We start from the raw sequence: 6,921 nt of genomic DNA on the forward strand, positions 1-6,921 counted from the left end.
GGAATCACAAGGTGTTCAGCCCCCTCCTCCCTGACACCCAGGAGTCCACGACCCCAGGCCCTCCTTCTTCAGCCACAGATGCCTGGGGTCTCCAGTCCCACTTCCTCTAGCCCTAGTCCTGGCCCTTTCCTCTCTCAGACCCAGGATGGTCCCCCAGCCCCCTCCTCCCTCAGAGTCAGAAGCCCAGCTCAAGACCCTTCCTCCCTGAAACCCCGAAGTCTGGGGTCCTAGCTTCTTCAGGGTTTCAGGTTACTAGGCCCCCATCCCCCTCCCACCTCACATGGAAGGCCCGGTAAGGTAACAGGTTTATTCACAGTGTCATTTACAGGTAGCCCCCACCCGGGGGCGTCGGATTCCGGCGGGAGGCCCGGAGTCGCTAGAAGGTGGGGACAGTCTCGGAGGTGGGGGCCCGGGCCGGATCCCCGGGTGTCCCCGGCGTCGCCTCCTTGTCCAGCCCCCGGCGGCCCTTGCCGATGGCCGGGAGCGCGCAGGCCTGGCAGAGCGCGCAACTGGCCAGGGCCCCACAGCGGGAGCAGGCGCCAGGGCGCGGGGGCCGCGCGGCCGGGGCCAGCGCCAGGCGCTCGGCCGAGTGCACGAGGTCCAGCACCGCCGACGGCCGCGCAGCCTCCAGGCGCTTGAGCGGGTCCCGGGAGTGGCCGCGGAAGGCCTCAGGCGCGTAAACGCACTCCTCGGAGAAGTAGTCAAGGCGGCGAAGTGCGCGTACAGCACCACCTCCTTCTGCGAGGCGAACTGCAGCTGGCGGCAGCGCGGCAGGGCGCCCCCCTAGTCCGGAGAGCCCAGGCCCCCGCCCGGGGCCAGCCGCCCCGCGTCGCCTCTCAGGAAATTCATGAGCAAGGTCTCCGCCATGTCGTCGGCGTTGTGACCTGCTGGGGAGAGACGGGAGCCGGTGAGGTGGGGCGCGGAGGGCGCTGCTGGCCAGGGAGCCCCCCGAGGAACCAAGGGTCCACCAGGACCCAGAAAGAGACTGGGAGGAGAGACCCACGGAGACCCAGAGCATAGTGGGGCCTCCAGGTCCCAGAGAGAGACGGCGACGGGGAGAGCGAGCCATGGAGACCCCCGAACAACGTGCAACAGCCAGGATCCAGAGACAGGGAGGGGGAGACAGAGCCATGGAGACCCCTGGGGCACTGTGGGCAACCAGGACCCAGAGAGAGACGGGGAGGGGAGACCCAGGGCACAGTGGGGCCGCCAGGACCCGGAGAGAGACGGAGAGAGGAGCGCGGACCATAGAAACCCAGGGCACAGCGGGGCCGCCAGGACTCAAGACAGAGAGGGGCAGGGGGAGGGGGAAGAGACACTGATGGGGAAACCGGACCATGGAGACTCCCGGGCACCATGGAGCAGCCAGATGGAGACTAGAGTTGGACAGAAAACCTGAAGGGAACACAAACAAGTTCCTTGGGGGAGCCCTCATTTGCCATCCACCTACTGTACACCAGGCCCTTCACTAGCTCTCCTTCCACATAGCGGGTAAAAATGCTTTAAGCTGCAAACCATTTCAGCCTCACTTAAAACTGTATTTCAGACTACACAGGAGAAAAAAGGACCATCTAATGGGGATTCTCAAGAGAGCTGTAGACACAAGTGCCTCTGGGAATACAGATCACGAGGTTTAGAAAGACCGGAAAGAAAGTGCATACAAACACACCAGTCGCCATACAATGTAAATGGAAACCATGTTTATTCTGCATCTCGTCATCTTATACTTGACTCTGTATATTAAAATGCTGTTCTTCTTAGGGCTTCTCAAGTTGGTCATACTTCCCCTCCTCAAGGCCTTTGCCTCTCTGTGTCCTCAGCTCAGAACACCGCTCCCCCAAACTCCAACTCATCCTTCACCTGGTTATTCACTGAGCCTTCTGGTCTTGGTTCACGCAGGAAAGATTTCTTTAATCCCCACCTTTTCCCCGTCACTAGGATCCCCTGACATAAATTCACATGTTCTGTGTAATTTTCCGTCGTAGCACTTGTCAGGTGATAATTACATACGTGAAAATGAGGCAGGAGTACAGACTGTATTGTGCTCTTGTGCATCGTCGTAACAGTAAACATTTACATCATGTTTACTGTTTTTCAGCCTCTAGTCTAAGTGCCTTATATGTAACTCAAGTACTTTCCAACTCAAGGACCCAGATATTATTAACATCCCCATTTTAAAAAAGATGAAATGGAGGTTAGGTAATCTGCTCTAGGCTACACAGCTTGTATCTGGTATTTAGTCAATGGACGATAATTACTTATTAAAGTAATCATTAGGAAAAAATAAGAGTTGTCGGAGAGAAACCTATAAAGAAAAGGAGTGAAGAGACACCGTAGCGTTTCAGACTGTATGGCTTACGATGGGAGACGCCTCTTCACATCTCTCTCTTTGTAAAGGGAGATACAAAGAAAGTCATTTCCCTCTACTAAAAATACAAAAATTACCCAGGCGTAGTGGCAGGCACCTGTAATCCCAGCTACTTAGGAGACTGAGGCAGGAGAATCGCTTGAATCCGGGGGGGCCTAGGTTGCAGTGAGCCTAGATTGCACCACTGCACTCCAGCCTGGGCAACAGAGCGAGACTCTATCTCAAAATAATAACAATAATAATAATAGCAGAGTACTCTAGCCTTAGCTCCTACAGGGTAGCCTCTCTACCCCTCTATTTGCCCATGTGTGTACTAAGATGATGGCAGAGACCCAGAGGCTTGAAAAACCTGCCTTACTCCATCCTAGGGAGGCACACGTACTACCCACATGAGCCTTCAGCAGGCTCCGGCCCCAAATAGGCACATGTGTATTTCCCCAGCGCCTCACTGAGATCCTCCCGCTAAGCCATTCCCAGGGTCTCCTCGCCCACTTCTGGAGCATGCGCACCAGTCCCCTTTCAGGAACCGCCCATTGCCTGCGCATGCTCCCCACTCCCTCTATCACGCAGAACTGCGGCCGCCCTTGTTCTCAACGGTCAGTGTGTGAGTGGCTCCCACGTGGCGCCCCCCTTCCTCCAGCGCCCGGCGCTGCAGTACCCCACAGAAGGTGCAGCAGGAGCGGCTGCGGCTGGAGTTGGTTGTGCTGCGGCCTACGGGGTCCACCGTCCAGCTCCGAAGAGGTCTTCGTAGGCCACAACGGTGAGCGACAGCTCCCAGCGCGCCGCCTGGCGCCGCACGGCCGTCAGCGCCGCTTCCCGGTAGCCGCCGATGCCCTCGTCGAAGGCCACGAGCTGCAGTGAGATGCCCAGGCGCGGCGCCAGCGCGCAGCACGTGCGCCACCACTGTGGAGTCCTTGCCATACGAGGCGCCCACGGCCACCACCGCGCCGGGCGGCAGCAGGCGGCCCGCGAGCACCGTGTGCAGCACCTCGACCTAGAAGGCGGCGCAGAAGGAGGCACTGCACCGCGCTCGTCCCGAGGAGGGCTGCGCGTGCCGCGTGGCAGGAGGTACATGAAGGGGCGGGCGTTGCAGGAAGGGCCAGCTTCTCCGGGACCGGGAGAGGAGGCGGGTTACACGTGTGTCATTGCCTTTGAGGAGTTCCCTAGATAGCACCCCTGCCTGAATAGACTAGGGGCAGCTGTGCGCAGGCTGCTCCTATATACATGGGTTATAAACGGGTTCTGGCGTAAGGCCACTGCCTCCAGGAAGCCTTCCTGGAGTGCACCCATTATGCACCAAGAAGAATAGGAACTTAAGCTCATTTCAGGGGGAAGAGAGGGAGTAGCAAACAGGTTATACCCAGAATTAGATTGTGTGCTATCCAAAGGGGTGAGGGTGTCTATTAAGGACCAGTTGTAACAACTTCCAGGGAGGCCACCCATGTTACAGCCCTGATCAGAAGGTAAATATTATTGACTATTCAGAGAGGTTGTGAGGGGAGGGGTCAGAGACTCTTAAGGACAGAGGGAGGCCATGCTCTGTTCAAGGGAAGGGGGCTACACAGAAAAGACCAACTGGGGCCGGGCACGGTGGCTCACGCCTGTAATCCTAGCACTTTGGGAGGCGGAGGCGGGTGGATCACGAGTTCAGGAGATCGAGACCATCCTGGCTAACACGTTGAAACCCCGTCTCTACTAAAAATAAAAAAAATTAGCCGGGCGTGGTGGCGGGCGCCTGTAGTCCCAGCTACTCGGGAGGTTGAGGCAGGAAAATGGTGTGAACCCGGGAGGCGGAGCTTGCAGTGAGCCGAGACCGCGCCAGTGCACTCCAGTCTGGGCGACAGAGCGAGACTCCGTCTCAAAAGAAGAAAAGAACAACTGGATTTCACTTTCGGGGGTAGGGGGTGGGCACACTGTCTCCAGGAATGGGTCCTGATTGTGTCTTACAAGGACACACACAGGCAGGCTGGGTCACACCTCTAGGGAGACTAGCAGGGGTTGCACCTATTTTGGAGGTGAGGGTGTGTGGGCCTCCAGTTCTGAACTTAACCCTGCTCTGGTATCAGAATCCACCTAAGCTTCTGTGGCCCCATAAAGACACAGGTTGGGAGGGGAGGGGTCAGCGATGGGGTTGACTCATCCTTGGCCCCCATCTGTTCTCTTTCCTACTTCATCCCTCCCCAGCCAGCCAAGACTTTAACTGTCCAGTCAAACCTCCTTGGTCCCACTTGTCTGGTGAAACCATATAAACTTCCCAGGCTCAGTCTCCATCCTCAAGCCATCACCACCTCCAGCCTGGACTACTGCTGTCACCTCCTGCCATTCAGAGCAGGTCACGCTGCTTCTAGGATTTACCACAATGTGTGGAATTATTTCATGTGACTGTGTATTTACCATCTCTAACTTCCATGAAAGTAGAGACCAGTGCCGCTCAGATGTCTAATAGGCATGTCAAAACCCAACTTCCTCATTCCTCTAACCTAACGGGCTTCTCCTGGAGTACAGGGCAGCTCCATCCCTTCCAGCTGCTCAGGCCAGAAGCTTTGGGGTCCAGGACTGCTCTTTCTCTCACTACAGTTGTCACTCACCCAGTGGGTGGAGCCAAATTGCAATGATAAGTCCGGACCTTTTCACATTCCCAGTCCCCTTCTCCGCCCCCTCAAACTCTTGCCATACTCCCACAACAGCAGAAAATCTGAAGAAGAAAAAAAGCCCATCCTATCTTTGCACTGACAGCAGTGCACGGCAGCAGGCAGAGAACTTGGGCACAGCCCTTGTGATTGCGCAGGCGCAGGCGCAGGCGCAGATGGGGAGTGGGCTGGACCCGCCTAATGCATTCTGGGAGCCGTACGCCGCAGAGAAAGTATAAAGAACGAACAGTGGGCGCAGGGGACCGGCACTCAGCATATGGAGGACCCGCGCGGGCACTGGTCTCTGAGTTCCCTCAGTATTGATCACTATCTCAGAGAGGAGGATGTGGCAGGACTACAGGGTAATGGTGGGGAGAGGGTCAGCAGGAAAACATATGAGCAAAGGACTCTGCGTCATAAATAAGTTTAAGGAAGGGTGCTGGATGTGCACGTAGGCCAGATTTATGTTTGACTTGACACAAACATCTCAGTGCGGTAAAGAGCAGTATTGCCGCCAGCACCTGGCCACAAGCAGAGGCCCTGGAGGTCAGTGTGGGAAGTGGGGTGGCTGGTTCTGGGTCCTCCCTGAGGCCTGGGCTCACACGGCTGCCCCTCCCCATCCTCCAGACCTCGCCTTCTGTCCCGGATCCACCTAAGGTGGTGACATGATGGCATCAACTCTGGGCTACAGGCTGCTCTCCAAGGAGCGGCAGCCCCTCTACACCAACCTCACTGTGGATATCAACTTCCAAGGCCCAGGAGACCCAGTGCCAAGCTAAGGGGTATCTTATCTGGAAGCCAAAACAGAGCCCCTGAGACCAAGGTCACAGGGAGGCCTTCCCACTCACCCCACCTGGTTTCTTATTAGAGTTTATTTTATCTTCTTTCTGCCATCCCTAATTCCATCCATTCCTCCATCCATCCATTTTCTTTCCCCTCCCTCCTTTCCTTCTCCTCATCCTCCTCCCCATCCCTGCTTTTTTCTTTCAACTATGTCCAGAAGGTCCTTCTTAACAGACATTAATTAGTACAGGGAAAGGTCTCTTTAAGTGAATGCACTTAAAATAGGGACTACAATTTTATGGTAAATAGTGTGCACGAGGTGAGTCTGGATCAGGACTTCACACTGAATAACAGAATTCAATTCCTCAACATACCTTTATATCAGATTTAATGAAATTCCATGTTTGTTGAATCGTTAAGAACAAGCATTTGTGTTGTACTCACGGTGGACAGCCCACTTTACATAATTAATGCATGTCATCTGCAAAGGATCCACAAGGTGAGATCTATTATTATTCCCACTGTCCCGCTGAAGAAATTAAGGCAGAGAGGTTAAGTCGCTTGCCACCAAACTAGCGAGAGGCAGAGCTGAGATGTGCAGCATCCAGGCAGGCTGGCTCCAGAGCCAGTGAGCCTAACTGCTACTGTGCCCAACCTTTGTGCTAATCCCCACAACAGTCAAAGGATGGACCAAGTACTGGTTTGGGGGGTGCGAGGAGGGGACTCCGGGCGGCATGTTTTCTGATCACATCACGTGACAGTATGACATTCTTCATTTCACCACGGCTTTCACTGCCCAACAATAAAAAGGTCGTGGGTACTTTGGGAGGCTGAGGCGGGTGGATCACGAGGTCAGGAGATCGAGACCATCCTGGCTAATAAAAATACAAAATATTAGCCAGGCGTGGTGGCGGGCGCCTGTATTCCCAGCTACACAGGAGGCTGAGGCAGGAGACTGGCATGAACCCGGGAGGCAGAGCTTGCTGTGAGCCCGAGATCTTGCCACTGCAGCTTGGATAACAGAGCCAGACTCCGTCTCGGGGGAAAAAAAAAAAAAAAAAAAAAAAAAAAAAGGTCATGGGGAGGTAAGGTAGTACAATGGTTAAGAGTTAAGATGCCAGCATCAGATAGCTTGGTTCA

At 55.2% G+C, this 6,921-nt stretch overlaps 1 pseudogene; it reads right to left on the reverse strand.

Moving 5' to 3' along the window:
- Positions 1–202: 202 nt before the first annotated feature.
- LOC103235135 (cytoplasmic tRNA 2-thiolation protein 1-like) lies at positions 203–6,517 on the reverse strand (annotated as a pseudogene).
- Positions 6,518–6,921: the final 404 nt, after the last annotated feature.

Source organism: Chlorocebus sabaeus, chromosome 6 (assembly GCF_047675955.1).
Source record: "Chlorocebus sabaeus isolate Y175 chromosome 6, mChlSab1.0.hap1, whole genome shotgun sequence".
NCBI classification, from domain to species: Eukaryota; Metazoa; Chordata; class Mammalia; order Primates; family Cercopithecidae; genus Chlorocebus; species Chlorocebus sabaeus.